The sequence below is a fragment of the Zonotrichia albicollis genome, chromosome 1 (genome assembly GCF_047830755.1).
Source record: "Zonotrichia albicollis isolate bZonAlb1 chromosome 1, bZonAlb1.hap1, whole genome shotgun sequence".
Lineage (NCBI taxonomy): Eukaryota > Metazoa > Chordata > Aves > Passeriformes > Passerellidae > Zonotrichia > Zonotrichia albicollis.
The window spans coordinates 42,639,990-42,664,941 of record NC_133819.1 but is presented as its reverse complement, the minus strand read 5'-3'; the positions used below and the strand labels follow the sequence as shown (position 1 = coordinate 42,664,941).

The 24,952-nt window shown below is 44.2% G+C and overlaps 1 protein-coding gene across 5 annotated transcripts in view; it reads right to left on the bottom strand.

The window, feature by feature from the left end:
- Window positions 1-24,271, bottom strand: part of POMGNT2 (protein O-linked mannose N-acetylglucosaminyltransferase 2 (beta 1,4-)) — a 31,590-nt gene extending 7,319 nt beyond the window's left edge. Inside the window, exons 1-2 of one of the 5 annotated variants that reach the window (XM_074539294.1) lie at window positions 24,114-24,254; window positions 2,995-3,213 (exon numbers count right to left, since the gene is read on the bottom strand). The gene's annotated coding sequence lies outside the window, so the exon portion shown is untranslated. Of the gene's footprint in view, window positions 1-2,789; window positions 3,214-24,113 lie in introns of those variants that run through there. The other 4 variants (XM_074539291.1, XM_074539288.1, XM_005480982.4 and 1 more) reach the window with 4 other exon arrangements.
- Between the last annotated feature and the right edge of the window lie 681 nt (window positions 24,272-24,952).

Below are 24,952 nucleotides of genomic sequence, written 5' to 3'. Positions count from 1 at the left end.
ATGGAGCCCAACTTAGCTTTGGCCCAGCTCCTGTGCACAGGCTGCCTGTGGCAGCAGGGTGTCCAAACAGAACCATCTCCATGGTTCCCAGAAATGCAGCACAACTGGAAGTGGAGACAGGGGCTGCTCTTGCCACAGGACAGCAAAGCAGTCAGGGGGCAGAGTTGCAGGAAATGGGCTTCTTGTCAGGGGGGAACACCATGGGAGGGACAGGAGCAGATATTCCCTCCTCAAGGACATTTTCCCCATCAGCACTCCCTACCCCTGGATCCATCTCTTGCTAGACTGGCTTTCCAGGACCAGTACAGGAAAAGAAAAAAACATGGCATTTTGCACTCGCCCTGCAAAATGTCTTCTGTCCTTTCTCCCACCCCTGATGCAAGAGGCTTAGCTAAGGATTCAGTGTATGCAACACATGCAGTTTTAAATACCTACTTCATTCATCCTCAGAGCAGAAGTTGCTAGAAGGCAACTTTCCCAATTGGAAAGAGGGGGAGTTGGGATTTGGCAGCCAAGAATTTGCCTTTATTCTCATCTCTGTCACAGATTCCCACAGAACTACAAGCAAGTCAATCCCCACAGCCCAAAAAGCTGTTATCATCATATTCACTCTATTTATTTAATGAGATACATATATCTTTCACAGTACATAGCACATTAGAGAAAGGATGGTACACTGAATGATTGATATACTGGAACATTTTCTTTGTAAAAAGCAGCCAACTGTAGAAGTGCTGACTTTTTAAACAGGAAAAGAGCAGATTCTTGTAGAGGGAGTAAGCCCAGCAGTTAAAGATAAAAATATCATTATTGAAGCCTGATACAAAGAGGGGACATCAAAAACAAGAATATCTTGACTATGTAGTCTCAAGAAGAATTTTAAAAATAGAGCTTTATTTAGGGAAAAAAATCAAAATATAAAAATATATTTTAAAAACCCCTGTCTTATAAAAGCCTTATCTATAGATAGTCATGATCAAAATTAGGTCCATCTTCAGTTTTTATGGTTCAGCATAAGTGAAGAATAGAAAGAAAACCTGTAAATCTTACTATACAAGACTACAACCAAGGAGGCTGAGGCTCTGTGCAATGGTCCCTACTGCAAAAGTACCTTCCATATGAACAGCCTGGTGGCTACAGGACACCTCCCAGCTGCACTTATGGTAGAAAACCTAAGTTTTCTTCCATTTAAATTCCAAGTCTGTGAGAGCTGGGACAGGAAGAGATCCTATCTTTCACAATGATTAGCAGCCATTGATTTAATATTTGTTGATACTCCTGTTTTGATCTACAAAATAACAGGTTAAAAAAAATTCCAACACTAAGCAGTCAATGCATAGAAGCAAGCCACAAAGCTGAACTAAAAGTATTAATCTAAAAAAAATACTTCTTGGAGTTTTAAGATCTGCACTTCCAAGTTCTCCATCCATAATGGACTATGAAATTCTTTCCCCATACAAAATCCCAGATCACAAGAAAATTCCCCTAAAAAAGATGCATTTTTGATAAACAAGCTTGAGGCGAGAGATGTAAGGAAAATGAGCTAAAAAGGTGAAGAAAAAATTTTAAAAAAAGGTATTTCTCTCAGTCCCTCAAGTCTTGTTCACCTTCTGAGAGTCCCAAGCCTAAAGATGAAAACCCAAGTTACTCAGAATAACCATGGCTAGACAGAGGTGAAAGCTTAACAGGCAGAGTTCACTCCAGTTGATCTCTGTTGACCCGAGTATCCCACTGAAACCTATCTGGTTACACTGTCATTAACAGCCAGGTCACTTGAGTAAAAAAATCTCTCCTTTGGCCTGGTCTCTTGCTTTTAGTCTGTAAACAAGATACCTCTGTCAGAACAAAAAGTGTCAAGAGAGCAGAAGGTTTATCTTACTTCAATGGTCTGCTAAAGCAAACACGGAGCGGGGGTGGCTGAAAGGAAAATTTACTAATGCTGCAAAACGGAATGAGAAAGAATATGATGTGAAATCCCAAAGTACTGAACAAGACGATCTTCAGGCACTCCAGCTGTGCCTCTGGGCTTTAGCTGCCATTTGTTACTCTCTATTTTATGTGTCCTTTCCTACTCTGCCTGAGTTCTCCAGCAGGCAGAGTGCCCGTGTTATTCGGGTACTGGGACTGTGCTTAGCAGCACCCACAGCCTGAGCTCTCCCTGCTCCCGATCAGCACGGTGCCCAGGACCGCTCCTGGGGGCTGCAAATCCTAAGCAGGAGCCAAAATTGTTCGGAGCACAGCACAGCCAATAAGAACAGTTGCAATCCCTCCTTGGTTACCACAAGCTCCACATTAGCATGTTTTAGGGGAAGGTAAAAAAAAAAAAGTAATCCCATAGCAGCACGTGTCAGGCAAGAAATACATTTCTGCAAACCTACAGGATTTAGTCCATATCAGAGATGTTTTCCCCATGAGACTTTTGTTTAAAAATTATAAAGCAAACCCCTAGTCAAACAAAGAGGGACTACAAAGACGTGGGATTACAAATGAACTACTGACTGCCTTCCCACATGTGCACACACACAGAGGAGGGATTCAGTGTGAACTTGCATGGAAGGGGGGAGCGAGGAGATGCCATGGAAAACATGCCAACCTCCCCCCTCCTCAGTACACTGCAACAGGACTGCCAACAAAACTGAATTCAGAGCCGTATGTGATCAGCACAGCAAACACAGCACAGTTACAATGACACCCAGCAAAGAAATACAGTAATTCAGAGCATCTGCAGCCTTTTTAGTCTTGGAAGTACTGTCACTGGTAGATCAGTGTTTCAGCACATGCACGCATACCTGGTGATGCTAAATAACAGGAAATGCTAGCCGGTGCCTCTCTTTCCCAGGAGAAAGAAAAAAGAAGGCACCTTAAAGCTATGCTTTGCAGGGGAACGAGCACTCTCCAGTCCTCTTCTGTCCTCACCAGCACAACGAAAAAGCAAAAATCCCTCCTAGGAGCTGTCGGCACCGTAACCCGCGCACCATCGGCAGCCCGAGGTACCTTTCTCCGCCAGGTCTGAGCATGCTCGGTGTGCCGGCAGTGTCCTATCGCTCCAGCTGGCTCACCTCAATTTGTTAGCCTCCCAGAGGTCAGCCTTGCATGCAGGATGATTTGCTGCAGTATTCCTGCAAATCCCCGACGGGCGGCCACACTGACACAAACACCAGCGTGCTGCTCCACGGCGCTGAGCGGGTCTGCGGAGACGGGCGGGGGGCTGCTCTGGGGAGGGGGGACACCACACGCATTTTAGAAATGCTGCTTTTGAGCATCATCAACGCCACTGCCACTCCGAACACTTCACACAAAAGAAGAAAACAATAGGAGAGAAAAGAAAAAAAATGCCCCTTGCTTGAAGACGTGAAAGCCTTTTGTCGTGCTTTCTAGTAATTCCCTTGGCACCAGGAAAGCAATTTCCCAGCTGTGACGGTCAGCAAATGGCTTAGAATTGAACAGGGCTGTGATTGCCCTCCTTCAGAGAGCCAGGGAACAGTATTTTCATACTAAAGTTATTTTTTTATGGTGGAAACAAGTGATTCTTAAGCACAAAGGCACAGAAATTATCCAGGAGCTTGTAAGAGAATCTCCTGGTGCACACAAGCTCACGGAGGTGAGTGCCTTAAACAAACCTTCACAGCAGAGCTTGAACCTGTGGGGGCTGAGCAGCTTCATGGAGATGGCAAACCAGATAGAACTGACTGGGAACACTTCCAGTTCTTATCCCACAGTGGGATCCACATGCAGATCATAGCCCCCCAAAAGGCTCGTGGTATGAAATCACACCATTAAACACAGGAGTGAGACCCCAGTCCTGCAGGGACACTCCTGCAGGCAGATCACAAGCAAACACAGGAGGCTCTGCAAACCTGTTGATAGCATACTTGCAGGACACATCTTGTTCAATATCTGGCTGTGAGGATTTTCCCTTTGAGACCTAACAGGTAAAATAAAAAGAATGAAAAAGAAGCAAATTCTCTAACACCTCCTCCCACATGCTCAAGGTACACTTCAAACTACAGCAAGAGCCCCTGCCTGTCCTGAGAGGATCTCAGAGAGACACTGCTCAGTCACATCTGCCTGGGGGAAATAAATAATAGAAAAGAGCAAAGAGAAGCAAGCCCATCCAGTGCCCTCAGCCTGTCCTATTGGGACTAAGGCAATCCAAAGTCACCCTTCTCTTTTTAAGACCATCTCATTGTCCCATTGCGCCTCTGAATACAGAGATGTTGCCTTGTGCAGAACAAGCCTGATATTTTTCCTCTGAATTTCGTAAATCTAAGAGTGGAGTTAGATTTGGAGCTGACTTCACTTGAGAAAACACATCTTGACTTTGCGCTTTCTGCACTTCACAAAGCTCCAAAGCCTGACCTACCTCCCACTGATACTAACGGGAGCCTTTCCACTGACCCCACAGATCTCAGCTAGTGATTTTATCTGTAGGAACCCTGATAACCCAGACACACCTTGTTGGTCTCTCTCTCTCTCTTAGAAAAGCTTTTATTTTACTGGAGAAGAAAGGACAACATATACAGACTGGTCTTTTATGAATAAACTTATTCTCTACCCCTGGAATGAGTTATGTGAAAAGATTTCTTAGGTACAATTTATCACAATGCATAGGGTTAGAGAGTTTAACCCCAGCTCTGAAGAGGGTCCTGTTTGTCAATCTGCCACACCACAAAGTACAAAACTCCATCATTAAGGGGTGGGTGAGGAACCAAAATCTAATAATTCTAGCAATTGTGAAATAATAACTGTCCATTACTATTGCACCATAAGGCACTAAGAGTGGCAGTCCCAAGCTCTTCACAGTCAGCACCTACTACAAGCTGGTAAGGTTTGAATAGGAGATCTTGGCTCAGAACTAAGAAATTGATGAATATTTAATACCCCTCATAAAGTTGCAGTCTTCAAAAACAGCACCACATTTTAGAACTCCTAAAAAGCAGTACAGCACAAACAAAACTCATCAAGCTAGCAAGAAAGTCTGAATAGATCCCTCTTGGTTTAGGGCTGACAAAGAGCAGGTAAATCATTATTTACTGAATCTTTTCAGTGCACATATATGTTGCAAGGGTGCCTGCATCACTCTGAGTCACAGCATTTATTATTTATAGTCCCAGAAGGACTCTCTATAAGAAATTATTCCTCTTGCAGTGCTTTTGAACCAAAAGTGCATTTCAGTTTGAGAGCACACAAAAAAAAAATTATGCCTGAACTAACAAAAAAAGTCTTTGTACTGACAAATACAAAAAGGACACAAAGGAAGCATTTGGTTTCTGGACACCAAGATTGGGACTTCACACAGAGAGGATATTTTGATTCTGTAGAAGCTAAAATTAAAACTCATGCCAAAAGGACCAGGACTTCAGCCAAATATTAAAAATTCCTAAGAGAGAATATACTTTGACATGCTAAAAGGTATTTTTCAGAATATCTCAGAGGCCAAACCACCCTTTACTCAAGTGCTTCAAGATGACATGATCCCAGGCTTAAGAGATGTAGGATGCAAGTTTTACATAAATATTAGTTTTAAAAAGGTTGAAGTATGATCAAACATATTTTACACGCACGCACACACACACGGAGGTTACATGACTTGACATCAACCAGACAAATTCATAGACATTTATTCTCTTCTGCAGATGTAAGCATGTTTTATACATATAAAACATATACTGCTATCTGAACTTGTCATGTGCTAAACTACTCAGTCTAATAAACCCCTCCATCCCCATTAGGAACCACCCTGGCAGCATTGCAGGGACACACTGGCCTGCTCCTGCAGCTGTATGCAGTGTGTGGGGGGAAGAAAGGTGTGGGAGAGTCACCTGCCAGTTTCCAAGGCAGGAGATGGCTTTGGTAGCTGTTCTGATTCAAGTTAGGTGCCACTTGTGCTCTTCCAAGTTCCCATTTGGCCATCAGTAATGACAGGTCAGCAGGGTGACAGAGATAAATCAATTCCCTCTCCTACAGCTTTGCCAACTGTGCACCTGCAAATGTAATTAGTGCCAGTGTCTGCAAGGGAATCTGAGATAATTCATGCTCATAAGAGCAGTTTGGTAAGTCAGTGATGGTCAGCAAGACTGACATGAGAAACCAAGGGTAAAACATTGCCTGTGAGACCCCTGGGTACAACCTCACCCTGGTGCTTCCCACAGTTGCTATTTGTTAACTGGTTTTGCCCAGGCAGCAGGAAGATATCTGCCCTCTCTCAGATGACACTTCAATATTCAGCCACAACCTCACCTGAAGACACACATCTCCTATTTTACAGACAAAAAGACTGAGCCTGTCAATGGGATCTGGGTGGGATGCACCACACCAGCATCCATTAATATGGGAGCAGCTTCCTGTCAAAAATCTACCAACAATCAAAACCTTTTGTGTATTCCAAGGTTATATTCATAGGCTCCAGGGCTCAAGACAGAAGCTGGGGCCTGTAAGACCACAGGTGACAGAGTAAACATGGTAAAGGACAGAGAGGAATATGTTACCAGCTCTGTCACTGCGGCTCTCAAGGAGCTGTTGGTGGAGTAGCCACAAGCCTGACACACTCTGCTCCTCACACACCTTCCTCCCATCTTCTTTTCCCACTGCACTTGCTGTGCAGAAGGTCCAGAGGCTTCCTGCACACCTGGGAAACCCTTTCTGGACCCACAACTTAGCTTAAAGTTGGAGGCCATGTCGGAATGACTCGTCCTGGGAATTCTGGAGGAAAAGCAAGAGAGCCTCTTCTCCTATCTATTGAGACAAACAGGGTAGTCATAACCAGCAAGTCTCACAGATATCTCAGGAAATTAGGATGTTAATATCATAACAAAATACACCTATTGAAAGAAAAAACACCCCTGAATGTGAACATAATAGGGGTGCCAAGTTATGGAAGAGACATAACAGAAATACAAAACACCAAAAGGCACTTAGATCTATACAGATAACAACTGTGTGGAAGGATTCAGAGGACAGGGCTTAAGATGTCCAAGAATTTAATCCACTGCCTTCACTGGATTATGCACCAGCTTTGCAAGTGGGCTGCAGCTGTTCAGAACTGATGAGGACATCTTAGTTCACAATCAGGACTACAGGAGGGCTTCAAGGATCAAGGCCCAGGACTTGGATGGTCTTCATGGGTGCCTTCCAACTCAGAATATTCTATGATAGGACTGCTGCCTGAAGCTGCCTTTGTTTTAACCTTCCACTTTTTCTATGTTCAGAGACTTTGTGCTTTCTTAAAAACCTTGAGAATCCAAACCTACAAACCAAAGTCCTAGTAGTTCATGGAAAGAACTCCACAAGGAAGCAGTAACAGCATCTGCAGTGTGGATCAAAACAGCAGTTTCGATCCAAGCTGGAGCATGTGTTTCAATTAGCCAGTCTCTGACAAATGCCTGGAAGTAGCTAGAACAGCAGCATGACAGGAAAATAGTTCAGAGCCAAGCTAAAGGAGAATCTAAATCAGATCAGGGGAAATAAAAAGGTTTACTGCCATTTTGAGTCCCATAATTGCAAACGGATTGTTTTGCCTCCAACGCCCCCTTCAGCCACACCTGTACAACACATCCTCCTCACATTTTAAAGGATGCAGCCAGCATACAACCCAGCCCCACTCCTAGGTCAGCAGTGTAATATTAGCAACAGGAAGGAGCACAGTATCACAGGATACTCTCCCTGTAGTGTAACCTGTTGGACTCATGCTAAAGGAGCACAAAACATCCATGTTTTGAGTGGGGGGCATATCCCAGGGGTGCTGACAGTCACATGAAATTTCAGAACAGAGCATTAGGTCTCACAAATCAGAAAATAACCTACACAGGAGATAAAGAAATCACACCTCTGTTTCCTGACACCATAAGCCATACAAATGAAAAATATCTGCTGGCCAATTAAAAAATATCCTAACAACTGGGTTTTGATAAAAATCCCAGTCTGATTTTCCCCATGGAAAAGAATTCTTACCTTGTCCCTCTTCTGATTACAGTATCATCTGAAGGCCCAGAAGAGAAGTAGCAACACATGGCTGCAGGCCAGGCATTTACTGCTGCTCTGAGGGCTACTGCTGCTACTGACAGGAGGGAGAAGAAAGCAAATGAATCATCTTTCTCAGCTTCAACATGAACCGCTGCACACAACAGGGGAAGTGTGATGAATACACTGAATTAATTGTAAAAGCCCATTTCAACTCCTCCAGGTGCCATATGCATCCATTTACAGTTCAATACCTAAGAAGAGCTTCTTCATGCCCTCAGCAGCTGGAAAATTCATGGAAAGACTATTGAATTTAGGCATATTTATCAAGGGCACAGCAGCAAGACAAAGAAGTCCAAGCTTGACATGATGGGAAATTTTTGTATTAGACTTGTTGTATTTATCTGAATAGTAATAAAAACCAAGGTGGTTAATGTTTTCCTCCATTTTTTCCACCAATAAATCAAAGCATTATTTCTCTACAATGAAAAGTGGGTCTCCTTGTGACCCACTTGTGTGGAGTTTTTAACACTCCCATAAATAAACAATATGACATTCAATGCACACAAGAAGGTAAAAGTTTCAGAGAAAAAGCAGGAAGTATCTGTTGAAAGAGGAGCACCTGCAAAACTACTGACACAGTTGCTGTTCACCTGTGGCCCTTCCATGATGGGAGATTCCTCACCCATCCCTGCCACAGCAGCTCATTTCTGTTCCCTTCCTTCCTACCAGCAATATCTGCTGCCTCTGTTGCATCAAATGCTGAGTCAAGTCTTTGGCAATGAGAATCTCTTCAAGTAACTGAAGTGTAACCTGACTGTTACTGAGAGAGAAGCAACATCAGCCCAATAAAGCAACTGCTGTTCAAGGCAGCTCCAGTTACAAACATCTGCCCTCATTCATTTTGTACAGCTCTGGATCCATGTGCTGGTATTTGCAAAGCCAAGAATAGAGTGGTCTTTCAGCTACTTCACAGAGTATTTCAAGACATCAAGGGCTCTCCAGACAGCTTCCTACATCAGGATGTGCTTTTCCATCCCTAGGCTCCTGCTGGCACTGATGCAGCCATCCCCAGAGAAGCCAGCAAGCACAGGGAGGGCTGGAGCAGGGCTGAGCCCTCTCAGCAGTGAAGCATCCCCAAGATGAGCCACGGTAAGGACACAAGTGCTGCCACACCCTGCAGCCTCAAAGACGAAGGTCTGGTGACCTTGAAGACAAAACTAAAATATACATACATATTGGCCATAGGCAGCGAATCCTATCCCAAGTGAGGAGAGGTCAGAGATAGAGGACATTTACAACCCTCCTGCCTTGGCTCATCCTGCTGCACCCCTTCTGTGGCAGAATGATGTGCTTATAATCTAACCTGGAGGCTGACAGGAACAATCTGCTGAGGTAGCCAACCCTTCCTTCCAGGCAAAGGGATTAAAGCTACAGCACAAAAAGCTTCTCTTGCAACTATGGAGACCCAAATCTGCACCTGTGTTACTGCAGCAAGTATGTAAAATGAGAAAGCACCGAAGTCAGGGACTGAGGACTGACTAGGAAACAACCATTGTGCTGAGTGACCTATAGTTACACAAAATAACCACCATTTCTTTACCATCGAGGTGATGAACCAAACTAAACCCCAAAATACGCTGAAATAAAACCCCTCTTGTCTCATTTAATATACTTAAGGCTTAAAAATAAGCATGCACACAGGAGTCCTGTGTTCCAGTGGGACAATACATGCACATAAATTAAGCAAGGACTAGAGAACTTTGTGTATAATAGCTTGCCTTGTGACCTCTGTGCTAAGTATATATATATATATAATACATATGTATGACTATTGCAAAATTCATATAAAAGATTACAATTAAGACAGAGACTACTTATTTCTTCTATGTTTATACCCACATTAAAAGATGATTAATCAACGATTTTATAAATCCAAAGAAGTTAATTTCAATGAGCTGCTGGCTTCCTAGCTTTAGCTTTATACTGTGACACAACCATAGCAGAGTCAGAAGCCAAGATGCTGCAAAGCCTTATATAAATGTCTGTGGAGCTGTCCCAGGCAACCTTACAGGAGAAGGGAAGGTGAGAGCAACTCTAATCTTCATTTTCTATTAACTCTCAGGTCTCTACATGAACATGAATAACAACCTAAGTAGTAAAGAACAAACAGCCAGAAGCAAGGAGCAGAGGTAAGAACAAATCATTAAAAAGTGATAAGCACCAAGGGTCCTAACTTAGCTAAAGGCAGTAAAAATGCAGACACACAGAGAAAACCACATCATGCCTCCTCAAAATGAATCTGGTCGTATAGTTTTAGTGCTGAGTAAGTGAACTGCCTCAGTGCAACACCACAGTGTCTGCTAGAAAGGGCAGTATTTCATCTGTGTGCTTAGAGGTCTGATAGCCTATTTTCCCAGGTGTGTCTCTCCCTCCTTCTAAAGGAGAAAATTACACAGCAAATTAATCTTTGTGAACCTTTTTATTTTTCACTGCTCCTCCTCTTCCCTCCCGCCACTCCTCCTAGCTGTTGTGAAAGGTAAGCAGGAATACAGTGAAATTAAAATTGAAATAAATGACAACAGCAGGAACAGCCTGAGTCTGGTCTGGCTCACAAAAGTGAGTTTATGATACGGTCGAGTCAGGGCAAAAAAAGAGGTCATGAAAGTGCTGTCACACACCTTTCTGGAGAGAGCTTTTTGTCCACATAACTACAGATGAAAGCCTCATGTGCTCAGGGAAACTAATTTTTCAGTGCGAAGGGATTTCAATTCACAATCCACCACCATCCCACTCAATTTACATTACATGTGGCCAGCTGGGAGAGGGGAAAACAACAGCAAACTAAGACACGAGGCAATTCCCAAATCACTCATTTGGCAATGCATCAAAGGCGTAGCAGTGAGTGTCTGTGCCATGGACTGTGGTCACTCTGTGACTACATCTGCCTGCCTGCTTGCCACAAGCTCATGCAAAACCCACCAAATCCAGGGAATCACTGACTGCACAGGGGGAGTGCAGTCCCTACACACAAACTCAGAAGGCTTGTTCCCCTGGGAGAGAGGAAGGGACAGAGGCAGTTGATTTCAAATTCTTTCAAGGCATTTCCAAGGTATGCTACATTGACTGTGCTTAAGTATTTCATTGGTCACCTGTGACTCAAAAGTCACATACAGCTTAAAACTGCAGATGAGCCCCTGAGCTTAAAGAAACCAAAACTCTCAGCTGAGTGCCACTCCTAGAAAAAAACATTCACATTAATACACCAGTGAAGAGAACTGAACTGCCAAGAGTGTTATTCAGTGAAGAGTATACAAAATTGATCCCTAAAATAGAATAGGTGAATTTTTAGTACCAAAAGACATTAAAAACTCCCAGCATAGCTTTGAGAAGAATTTAGCAGAAACATCTCATTCTGGTTTAGAAGCTCTGAAGCTCTGAGAAGGGAGAACAAAGATTACTTTTCAGTATTGGCTGTAAGACTTCACAAGAAGGATCTTTAAAAGCCTGTATGGTTTACTATCAGACATCATAACTAGATGCCTAAAAAAGATCTGTGTGCAAGCCCTCTTCATACAAGGGGTACATAAAGCATAACCAGGAAACCCATCACAATTTCTTGATGTCATTAAAGCATGGTCCTAATACACAACTCTGAGCTGAAGAGTTAGTTCTCTGAAACAGAAGCAGCCTATGCCAAATTTACACATCAAGGACTTCCAGTCAAGGACTCAAATCCCATAATTCAGCTGCTCTTTGCTTCTTGAGCAGCAAAGAAGCCAGCAGATCAGACTTTAGAGACATCTTTCCCTGCTAATTACATGGTAACAGTTTAAAACAGAGATTGTATCACACCCACTGTCTCTCGAGAGCAAAAACACATGTATAATCAAATTGTTAAGGTAAAACAGTAAAAATATGGAAAGGCAATTAACACCATACACAAAGAAATCTTTGCAACTGAAAACACATGATCTGTTTTCACTGAGAACATTTTCTCAGCTGAACTTTGGCAAGTAAGCTGCGTGGTACAAAAACCATTTTTTTCATAAATACGAGAAACCCCTTCTGCTACCAAACAAACTCTTATTCCTCTCATCTTTAATCCCAAGCCACCTCCACACTAGAGCCAAGAAATCCTTATTTAATATCAAAATGAGCCCTTGTCCCCTTTTTATACACATGTGGCCTTCAGAACATCTAGCAGCGGAAGAAAGGGCTCCTGGATGCAACTGAGCAGAGAAGTCCAGCTGCCAGTGAGTACCTAGATCTCTGCTGCAGTTTCATAAGGCAGAGTCAAAGGCCAGAGGAGAGGAGAACACTTGCATTGTGTGTTTTCAAAGGAATAGGTGAAACACTTTACAATGGAAAAGGGAAACATCAGTTGGTTAGGATGTGAGAATTGTAAAGCACAGCCTCTCACAGGCATGACAAAGCAAGCTTTGGAGCACAAGATGGTCAAAAGGCAATGAAAACTGAAGGCAGAATGGCAAAAGTTTGTGAAACTTTTCAGTTGACACTGGAAAAGCTTGGAGAGATGAAGGGGCAAATTGCTGAGCTCTTTGCTTACATGGCAGTTGTAAGGAAAACTTCCAGGTTAACTCCAAATAGCCAATTGTACTTAAACTCAGATGTGTCTCTTCTCAAACCTAAACAAAACAACCCAAAAGAGTAAAGAAAACCTAGGACTAAAATAAAGGGAAGGAAGAGAAGAAACAAGTAGGAGGGGAATAGATAAAAAAAAAAGACACACTTGGGCAAAGGATGTACAACAGAAGAAGGTGCCACCTTCAAAAACTGCACTAGGGGAAAAAAAAAGACCAGTCAGGAAGATTATCTTTTTTTAATCTGTATTTATCTATAAAACAGAAAAGAAATTTCCAGTCATGAGCTTGAGACCTCATTGCACTGTATGAAATAAACAAAATCACTTAAAACACAGGAGAAGAATGTGAGAATGTCAGTGCCAGCCACAATGCTGTTGGATAAGCTGGTGTTAATTCAGTGAAACTGATGCTGTAAAATTGTGGCATCAGGAAAACTCAGCCTCCATCTCTCTTTTAGAGTCTCAAGGATGCAAGAGGGATGACATCTAATTCAGTAAAAAAAAAAAAAAAAAACCAAATAAAAACATTTACATCTGTACACAAAAATAATATATCACCTCCCAGTTAGAAAACTAGCTCAAATCCACGAGGAAAGACATGGATGACTTCACACTACCAGGAATATGTGGACAGCAACCAGAGCAGAGAATACTTTGCATCCTCAGAAAGCACACATGACATCAAATAAAAGGAAGCAAGAAACATTGCAGGAAAACAAACTGCAGGGGAGGAAAGAAAACAGAGACAAAGAGAGTATTTCCACTAAAGGACAACCAGAAAAAGAACCAGATAGAGAAAAGATCTTAGAATATGCTAAGGGAAGGGACTCATCAGGATCAAGTCCAACTCCTAGTCCCATGTAGAACATCTCAAGAATCACCATATGTCCCAAAGCATAGTCCAAACATTTCTTGAACTCTGTCAGGCTTGGTGCTGTGACCACTTCCCTGGGGAGCCTCTTCCAGTGTTCAGCCACTTTTTGGGAGAAAAACTTTTTCCTGATATCCAAATTAAACATTCTCTGACTCAGCTTCATGCCATTTCCTTGGGTCTTGTCACTGGTCATGAGAGTTAAGAGATCAGTACCTGCCCCTCCTTTCCCCTCATGAGGATGCTGAAGAGCACAATGAGGTCTCCCCTCAGTCTCCTCCAGGCTGAACAAACCAAATGAGCTCAGCCAATCCTCACCAGGCTTCCCCTCCAGACCCTTCACCTCCTTTTTGCCCTCCTCTGGACACTTTAATAGTTAAATGTCTTCTTTACATTGTGGCTCCCAGAACTGCCCCCAGCACTTAAGGTGAGGCTGCCCTAGTGCAGAACAGAACAGAGCAGAGCAGGACAGTCCCCTCCCTTGCCTGGCTGGAGATGCTGTCCCTGATGCCCCCCAGGAAGTCATTGGCCTTCTTGGCTAAGTTGGGAATTATTGAAAATTTCTACATATTTCCTTGTTTGCTAGGGAGGAAAAGTCCTGCACTCCCATGTAACATCCTCAGTCCCTTGTAGTGCTTCCACCTTGTAAGCCGAGGTGCTGTGGCGCTGTATTGCCTGCTACAAACAAGGCTCTCTGCTCATGGTTAGCAGACACGGGCAGAGGGTGAAAAGTGAGAAGTGGAGGGAGGGATGCACTGTAAGGTACCAAACAATCAGCATCTCCATTTCATCAGTTCACACTGTTGTGTGACAATAAAACAGAAGAGCTAAACCTGCACTACCCTCAGACTGCTCTTCAAGGAGACAGGAAAAGGCTCATCTTCTTATCCCACTTCAAGCCACTAGAACAAGTCAGATCTCCTTTCACAGACTGAGCTTTGCTTACCCCACACAGCGTGGTGCCAGATACATACACACAATGGAAGCAATGCTTCTGCTTAGATTTAAGGATGTGCTTAACTCCTGGCTGGATCTGCACTTTCAAACACATCTCCTTGTGGGCCAAGGATTTGCATTCCTACTCATCTTTAAGCTTTCCAGGACATGGCATTTATCATGCTGACTGTGATAAAGGATGGCAACACCCTGCTCATTTATCTTGCTCTCAATACACTGCAGAAAACAAAAATATAGATTTTTTTACTACAAGGTGGAGGACACTGATATCACTCTCCCTCTCTGATAATTTAACTATAGCATAACATCATCAGGTTTAAATCAGAAGAAGGAAGAAAAGGCTTAAAGAAGCAAAAAAAAGAAAACAAAAAGTGGGCGAAGCAAGATTTCCCACAAAAGAAACAAAATCTGTTTACAGATCCCATCTGAAAAGAACATCTCTATTAAACATGATTTCAGAAGAATTGACAAGGATAAATCCACATGCAGCTCCAGGTATTTCAGCCTAAATGTGGAAAATACACATTATTCTAAGATTATGAAGAGCTTCGTTTTTGCACACATTTTCTTGGTTCGTTTTAGACATAGTGCAAGATTTTAAACCAACAGACTTGGGTGCTCACTGATTTTTAAAGACAGCAGCTCTCTACTTTTTAACATGTTTCTGAATTATATATGGGCTGTGTACTCCTCCAGACAAAGGAACTCTGAAAAATTATGTTCTGCCTCTATCCAGGTGCTTCAAGTTATCTCCACCCTCCCACCTCTTCATTCCATGAAGTAAAGATGAAGGCTGCACAATGTCAGTCACACTGCAAACCTGTTCAGATGCTGCCTCCACCTGAAAGTACACAATCCATGTATTGAGATTCTCATCTCAATTTTCAGAAGGTGAAATCTTTTCTACAGTGGGCTGGGCAGGTCCTGAGAGGGTGCTGACTGGAACACATCCTCCACAAGCCAGCATTATGCCAGACTGCATCCAGCTCCTCTCACAAGTTTCTCCTGATGGGATTGCTCTCCCTCCTGCCTTTTTCTCTTTGATGCCTGGCTAAGTGATTTTGGCTGCACCTGTGGTCTGCAATACATTTAACAAACAGCCCAGTGTGCTCCTGACCTGGCTGCTCCAGGGCCACGTGCCTGTGGCAGTGCTGCCTGGAGCATTCAGCCCAGCGCATGTGCTTGAGTGCACACGGCCCATTTCGGACCCGCTTCATTACCCTTTCCTCAGCAAGCCTGCCTGGAGTTAATTTAATGCATTTAAGGACTGAAGACCAGCTTTGCCACCCTGCAGTGCTAGCAAACATGTTACAGGCAGAGGATTTGGCCATATTCCATCTATGGGGTTTCCTTCAAAGTCCACTTGTGAAAACAGCTGAGCTGATGCTTGAACAGAACTCCATCCAACAGAGATCACCACCACCATGGAGAGCTGCTCCATCTTTGCACTGACTCTTGCATATTCAATCCCTCCCCTATCACAGGAGTGGGATCACTTCCAAGTCTCCTTATCTGATACTTGAAAAGTATGGAACAAGACTGGAGTACACAACAGTGGTCCCCATATTTAGGTTCTACTGGCCTGGCCAGCTTAATATGATCTCCCTCTCGACTGCCACAGAAGGGCACTCGCAGTCCCCAGTCCGGGAAGTAGCATCAAGGACTCACAGGAGTGACCAGAGGCAAGTAAATGCTTTCCAGCCTCATCCTCATCCTCAGCAAGAGTCCTCTGAGCCTGGGGACTGTCATCTTAAGATCCAGATTCCCATGGAAGAAATTTTCCTTCTCAAGAGTGACTTCCAGCTTCGAGGCCCAGTATAACCAGGACAGCTTTGAGAGAGAAGGGGGTGAGTCTGTGTTCAGAGCCACACCTGGATGTGCCTTTGCAGGGCAATCCCACCTCTGTCTATAAACAGGCTTCCTCCCAACCCACTCAGAAATGCCTGTACTATGCTTTCTACCAGTCTATATAAACTAAAAACCTTTAAAGTTCAAACACAAATCACTTATTTTCTGATCTAGCCAATTGAAAAATGATGAATGACAACAGGTTGTGAAATTTATCTTGTCACCAGCCTATAATTGCTACTTGGAGCTTCAAATTACGGCAGAAAAAATGAAGAACAAAACTGAAGTGCTTATGGCTTATTTGGATTCTGGTTTACAAAGTGTAGAGCATTATCTTTGTCAGTGTGTGAGGAAATGCAATTGCACTGTGGATCTCTACATCAAAAACCATCTAATTTAATTAATTATTTGAGTATTATATCAGCAAGAAAAGAATTACTGTAGTTATTTCAAAGATGCTTATTGATTTTATACATGTGATCTGTCTGCAAAGGTTAATATGAATTTGCCAAAAATCTAAGTTCATTTTGCTACAGAATTATTATGGTATTAGGATTTAGGATTAGCATACTATGACTATTGGGATTCTTAATGGTATCCTAACAAATACAAAAATATTTTGAGGTCTTTCTAAAAAGGGACTGGATAAGGACTGAGGAGTAAAGGAGGAAGAAAAGGCTGCAATTTAAGCAGGTGTGAGATTGTCTACAGATGGAGAGTTAAGGATAGAGAACAACTAAGGAGAAAGAAAGAAATAAAATCAACAACAAACTATAGGCAGACTTCCAAGACCTTACAAGTAAAATTACAGTAGTTTAGGTGTACTTGGTTTAAAGATCACTCATTCACATTTCTTCACTTAAAAAGTCACCCATAAATACCAGAAATAAAAGCTTACCAATCAAAAGCAATCAAAGCTACATTTTAAAAGCTAGCTCTGCCCCTCTGTTCTTTCCCCCAGGCTTCCAACTTCCCATCTCAGGACTGTCAGTAGCTGTCAGCAGATCATATGAGAAATTCATCTGAACATACAACATAACTTGACAGGCAATACATCAGAAAACCTAGATGTGACAACAGCAAATTCTACCAGATGGTCCTGGATCATATCTATCTATTAAAAAAATTCTGACAGAAAAAAAAATTCTAACCACACATAAGGAGAGCTTCTGAGGAATGGAAAAAAAAATCTGTTTCACCCTTTGTCCTAACCATGCCAGAAAAGGAGATACACAACAGCTCCAGCTTGTTCTCAACAGTTTGTCCTCTCATTAATATCTATATGTATATTTAATCCTCCTCTCCAAAGAAAAGACTTCTAAATAAAGATGCCTCTCCCTTAAAGGCAGTATGTACTACTAACAATGCTGCTTTTCAATTGAGAAAATTCTGTCAATGACTCTGGAGCCTGGTCTTGCTCCAGCACCAGCCTGGTCTCCAGGAACACCAAAACCATGTGGTTAGCCCTGGGAGTAACTGCAAAATTGAAGCACATTCAAGACTCCCTGTTTGCCACCTTTCCCATCTCCCTGCTGCTCTGGCAGGCAGCAGATTCTGTCAGGTTCAGGCTGCCTACAAACCTCATCAGCCTCTGCAGCAACTCCTTTAGGAGAGACCTTGGATTGCCTTGTCCACTGCTGGTGATGCAGGTCAACCACTGACTGTCCAAACCTACCCTCAATCCAGGTAAAACTGCCTTTGATACATGTGGAGTACAAATGACATTCCAGCAGGCACAGCCTGCTCCAGCCTCAGGCCCACAGGAAACAGAGCTGTGGCAGGCACAGGGCCAGGGTCAGGACACTGTACCACCCTCTGAGAGATGAGCACAATCCCACGGCAGGAAACTCCAGGTCCAGAAGCAGCTCCATGGCCATTTCACTGATGCTGTCACTGTTCTTCAGGTGAGCACCACCAGCCTGGCCACAGCAGCAGCTCAGCTGTGACAAAACTGAGAGGCCTATGAAACGTAAATCAAACTGGAGCAGGCTGTCACTGCTCCAGTGAGACCCTCAGGGACACCATTCCTTGCTCCTGTTCTGCCCCTGCCTTCTAAGCGGTGTGCAGATACAAGTTTTGCTCTGTGAGATGAAGTTGTGTGTAACTGCAAAGAACTACCATGTGTCCTTGTCCTCCCAATTACCCACGCTTGGAACTAAAAAGTATTTAGTCAAATATATTTTTAATTGGTAAAGCAGACAGACATGAATCTGAATCACAGAGGGAAGGAAGACAGTGAAGGATGTGGTGTTACTTTATCATTGTTTAATAGGGCAGGATGGTGCTCCAAGTCCTTTGGAAATCTGACAGTTGCTTTGAATACAAAGCTGTGACTGTGGAAGAAAACAGATCTACTCCCTGTCAGTGCACAAGCTGCACTCCACAGCTCAGGGCTGAGGCAATCTCTCTTCAGGCCAGTGTGGCACAATCAGTTTCCACCAAGAAACCAGACTGATCCTTTAACCAAGGAGTAGTTCTGTATATTACACAAACCTTTTTTCCTTCCCCTAAGGACAGCTCCTTCCATTACAGACTCTCCTTTGCTGTTAATCAAAGTGCACCCGTTTCCTGAGTGAGAAACACCTGAGTGTGGGATTACTCCAGTGCGCTGTTTATTGTCTCCATCCAATCCATTTTACAATTATCACCTTCAGCACAGAGAGAAAGCTACTTTTACATCATAGCCCTGAGAACAAAAAGCTTATGAAAAAGCCAATTCTGCCCTCCTCCTCGAACTTCAATGAGGAATGTATGATTTTTCACTGTGCCTTTGTCATTTTGACATAAAAGAAAAAGTCAGTGACATTTTCAAGTTTTGTTGTTGTGCACCAGTGTGGTTTCAAATACTGCAGAAGAACATAATTACATTTATAGACACCTTTGACTGGAACTTAAATGTTGCAACAGCTCTAATAGTCTCTTAGAGATAAGAAAAATAGGCATTTAGCTCAAAATGTATGTTCTGATTAAACTGAAAATGGACATCGTCTTTTTACTGGACTGCTTTTTGGCATCTAAATTTTTTTTCTATAAATACTAGACTATGATTTTTCAAATCATCAACTTCCTACAGAGAGAAAAATACACATCTTACTATTTTACTGTTCTCAGCTGAAATACTGTAAAAGAGAAGGCATAACATGTATTTAGTAAAATTAATAGAAAGTCACTTCCTCCCATTCGATATTTAATATCTCATTAGAAAAGCAAAAAATAGTGCAAATCAAAGTCCATGAATCAGCTGTTTACTTTATTTATTTATAGGCATTTATATAGTGCTCATCACCATAGCAACCAGGAACCTTTTCTTCTTCTTGTTCAAAGGAAAAGTTGTAATTTCAAAATGTGATCCTTTGATGTCACAGTGCAAATAGGTACTTAGGTCCTTTGCTGCAAACACTTTAGGCAGGTGCCTGAAGTACACCAACCAAGTCAAGGTGCAATGAAAGAGACAGAAACAGAGAAAGGAAAAATAAAAAGGAAAAATGAAACAAGTGAGAAAAAGGGAAAGAGGGAAAGAGTAAAGGGCTTCCTTATGAAAATCCACAAGGCACCGTGTCCCACAGTAAGCCATGATCACCCCAATATGTTTTACCTGTAATAACAAGTGTCTGGTTCATGGAGAAGAGTCCAATTAATGGAGACCAATCAGCAAGTTCCAAATTTATGCTGAGGGCACTGGTGAATATTCTTAAGCAAGGATTTCTAAAAGGATAGTACCTTAAGAATGAGGCTGCAGAGGGCTGTCTCCCTTTTGAGAGCAGAGAAGTCAGGAGCTTCACTTTGACTCCTACTCTATTCTGATCCCCCAGCCATTAGGCATTACCAAATTCCCACAGAATTAACAGACCTTTTTAAAAATGCCATCTGCTCACAAAACATCAAAGGAAATGTGTAAATTAAAACACTGCTCCTGCATACACCACTACAGAATGAATTACTAGGTATGTCCTGCAATTGCAGTTTCCTCATGATACTGCTGGGAACTTCTTTTGAGACCCCCAAAAGAGACTGAAATTGGTTTTAAGCCAATCAAATTGGGTTTTCATCTGGTTTCCTTCCCACCACTGTATAGATTATACACATACATGAACAACATAATATTTCAGATTCTTTTTAAAGCTAATGAATTTCTAATTGGGACAGAAAGGAAAAAAAAAAGATATCTTTGGCCTGTTGTCATTTTGTTACATAAGAGACATTATCATGAAGATTTCCTCAAGACACTGGTATGTGAAATTGTTATCTTCTGCATTTAGCTTGATCCTAACTTCCTCATAAACCAATACTGTCCAAAGCAGTTAAATAAGGAGTGTTCAGTTGTTACTAAACTAAACACATAAATCTTTACTCGAGACTGGTGGTTATTTTGTAGTCTTTTTTAATACTGTATTCTAAATAGGGCAGAAGCTGCATGTATGACAGCAGGAAAAGTGACAAGTTCCTTATCTGGAAAAGCACCAGCAGGCACTGTTATCAGAGCAGACCAGCTCTTTTAAAAGTGGATTGATGAAGCTATTTTTAAAAACACCTAATAACATCACAGAGGAGACTCTGATCTCTGCAAAGGTGAGCCGCACAGCTCGATACTCCTGGGAGGCAGCTAATGAAACTGAAGCTTGTCATACACAGACTGCGTCCAGTAATTGGCTTTGAACACTCCCAGCTGAGCCTCCCCCGTGCCGAGCTCAGTGCCCGCTCACAGCCCGTGCCAAACGCAGCCAGAGCCGGGCACTGCCGGGCACCACCAGGGGTGAGCGGCCCTCTCCCCTGCCCTGCCAGCAGGCAGAACCTGGGCAGTAATCCATGGCAATGCAACAAACCTGCACACTTGGAAGGCAAGGAAAGAAACCTGCTTTCTTCCAGCCCCTCACACCTACCAGCTGGCTCCCAGGACAGGGAGAGACAGCTGTGTGGGAAAGGTGGCAGAGTGGTGTCGCAGCAGGTGGTGTGCTGATGGAGAAGGGAACACGTTCTACCACAGAAGGTGAAGGAAAGGGGGGAGACCTAACCCTTTAGAAGGAAGAGGGTCCCATGTCATGCCTTCATCCAGCACAGCAGAACTACCAACAAATGCTAACCTCTGGGAACCCAGGAAATTCCTCTGGCTGCCCTGGATGACTGGATCCCCCGCCCAGGGAGCTCAGAGACCTTGGCACAGAGCCCAAGACCCCTGTGCCTTTGATATAGCCCTTGGAAAAAACAATTACCAACCTTATATGAAGAATTACAAGCCACAGAAGTTTAAGTGGAATGACAGTGAATTTATCCCAGGGTGAAAAATAGGTTTTTGAGGTTTTTAGAATGGGGGTTCAGGGGACAAGATGGAGGAATTGGGGCATGTCCTGTCTTTCTCCTTCTTGGCCTCCATCTTCTGCTGTGATGGTGGCACTTTTAGATTGGTTTAGAGTAGAAGCTCACTGTCTAACATAGGTGATAGGTATTGGAAAGTAATTGTAACTACTGTACATGTAGTTTTTAGTATAAAAAGATAACACATCCCGGAGGTGGGCAGAGTGCCTCTGACTGTCTTGCTGAGCAGACCTCGGCAGGCCAGGAGAAAGAATTTTATAGATAAGATACAAAAAACAACCTCGAGACCGAGAAATTAAGAGCTCTGACTCCTCCTTTGAGCGCTGGGCTGGGAAAATAGACTCTAACATATCTTGGGGTCACTCTGACCAGCTGAGACCCTGAGACTAGCCCTCAGTGCTGTGTCATTGGTGCAAAGTCCCTTAGGGACAGCTGCTGGCTTCCCCAGGAAGGCAGCCAGCAAAAGAGAGGAGCATCACTCATCTTCCCCAAAACTGCACTGACCCTTCCCAGCCCGCTCTTCCCTGGCCTTTGTGGACCCACAGATCTACTCTACCTCTCAATGTAAACTTCAACACTGAATTCTGCAACCACCCTGAAACACAACCTAAGAAAATACTGTCCCACAATGTGAGATCTTTGCCCTTTTGAAGAAATTTTATCTGCATAGCTGAGGATCTGTGATCTGGTTCTGGCTCTGTGGTTTAATGCTCTCCTTTGCGCCACCTCCTTTTTCATGATTCTTCCTGCCTCCCACTACTTCCTAGAAAAATCCACTCCCTCACAGCCTAGATACACCCTGACTGGAAAAGCCATTTTAAATAGAAAGCAGTTTCTTCTGCTGAGAAAAGTCATCTATGGCTCTGATCATTTGACAGTTTTACTCGTGGAAGATCTCTCCAGGTCCCTATGTTTTAAAAGACCTTGCTATGTTAGAGCATAGGCCAGACACATTAAAAACTCTGGGGAGCAGCAACTGAATGTGGGTTAATGTCATTGGGAACCATTTAAACCCACAGCACTTATGGAACACTTTAAAGCAACAACTTTTAAGAGAAAGGGGGTGAGAAAAAGGGGAATAAGAATATTCAATTTCCAGATGATTGAAGCAAACCTCAGTAAGTTCACAATGAGATGCAACTGAGGAGATTGGAAATTTAGCTGGAAAGAGATTTCCATATAGTCAATCCATTTTTCACATTGCTGAATAGAGAGTGGGCTCCAAGTAACTAGTTCCAAAACATTACCCAGGCATCTAGAGTGCATGTTCATGGCACACTTCACAAGTGTTGGAAGCTGAACTCCTGCTTTGATGACAGCTAATTAAAACACAAAAATGAGACTCCAAGTAAAACTGCCACCTTGCAATCATAAACCGTTCAAAATGCACTCTGGCAGAAAAGCAGACTGCAAGGCAGCTTTCCTGTATCTACTTCACACATTTGGTATCTACCACGGTTTTGAAAATGACATTGCAAAATAAACACCCTGTCTTACAGCTGATGTGTTTAGCATAAGTCAGATTTGTTTCAGGGAGAACGTCCTTGCAGAGAATAAGAGCTCTTCTGGTTCCCAGCTAAGTCAAGGCTTGATCTAACAAGCCAATCAATCAGTTCAAGCGTTTTGAGATTGCTCTTAAAAAGAGCCGTTTCTGTTTTATTACCAAAGTCAGCAGTCACCGTTTAACAGTCAGCATTTGTCAATAGTTACCCAACTATGGCACTGGTGTGAAAACACTGATACGTTCCCTTGGCTTGAGCAGTTGTTCAGATACAGTCCTTATTCTCGTCACCAGGGGAGAGTGTGCCTCTCCAATTGATTTATTTTTCTAAACATGAAGCCTTTATCTTCATAACCCATTTAAACACTGGGTTAATTGAGGGGGGCTGGAAGGGAACAAGGGGACCCAGAAGACACACAGAGCCCACCCTCGGAACATGCATGTGCAATGCATCCGGAGCTGACACAGCCAAGAGAAACTTTTCCACCATGCTTAGTCAGCACGCAATAATTAAAAAGGTGCAGGGTGTGATAAGCCGGCATCCCTATCCATTGGGGCCAAACTCGCAAATTCATTGCTAAGCTTTCAAAGCCGAAGACAGCTGTCGGCGGGCTAAGGGGGGTGGTGTCCCAAGGCACTCAGCCATCAAGGAAAACTCTCAGGAGAGCATAATTACATCTTCACCTTCCCCAGTAGGCTTTAAACCTGCAGCGCCTTTGACCTCTGGGGAGGTTATCAGAGTTGGGATGGAACAGCTGCCTGCTCCGCTCCGCTCACCGCGGGCTGCCCTGCCGGCCCGGAGCGCTCTCGCTGCCCGCCTGTGCGGCGGTGCCCGCGGCCGCGGCGCCAGCCCCGCTCCGGGAGAGCTCATCGCATCCGCCTCCCCGCCGCGGGGTCGCCGCCGACCACGAGGGACATGGCCCCGCTCCCCCCGCTTCCTCATAACCTCCTCTCCTCTCATTCCCCCCCTTCGGGAAGAAGGCGACAGCGGCCACCGCCACCCCCCACGAACCGCCCCCTGCGGGAGCCCGGGCCGGCCCCCGTCCGCGCCGCCTCACCTGCCGCCCGCGGCAGCGACCGCCCCTCGGCCCGGCCCGGCCCGGCCCCGCCGCCCCGGCCGCCTCCTCGCTCACGGTGTCCCCGCCCGGCGGCGGGCGGGAACGGGGCGGGCGGGCCTGGCAGGCCGCGCATGCCCGGTGCGGGCCAAGGGCATTGTGGAGGCTGCAGTTCGCGGGGCCCTGAGGACGGCCGTTCTGTTTGGGCGCTCATGCACACGCTGCCCCGTTCCTGTCCCCGCGCTCAGCGCCCACCCTGCCCCTGGCCCTGCTCGGGGTTGTTCCGCGCACACCTGCACCCGGTGCCAGCTCCCACCCCTGCTCGCACCGCAGCCCGGCGGGTTCCCTTCCCGGCTCTCTTCCCGGCCCGCCCAGCCCTTGCCTCCGGCTGATCGTTTTCCTGGAACCCTCTGCTTTTCCCAGCCCTCTGCGTTGCCCACCTGCAGCTCCTCATCTTCCTCCCAAATCTACTTCAGCCTCCACAGAGACATCGAATCATCAAGGCTGGGAGAGACCTTTCAGATCATTCAGTCCAAGTGTCCACCCAGCACTACCGCTGTCACCCCTAAACCACTTCACCCAGCACCAGGTCCAAGTGTCTCTTGAGCTCCTCCAGAGATGTTGACTACAACACACCCTTGGGCAACCTGTTCCAATGCCTGACCACCCTAAACAGGGAAAAAATTGTTTCAAATAGCTTATATGACTCTTCCTGGCCATTTCTTTAGTCTTCTCATGCTAGGCACGGCAGAAGAGACCTGCCCCCGCCTCATTGCAACCTCCCTTCAGGTGGTTGTAGAGGGCAGTGAGGTCTCCCCTCTTTTGCTGTACCTCCCCTTGTG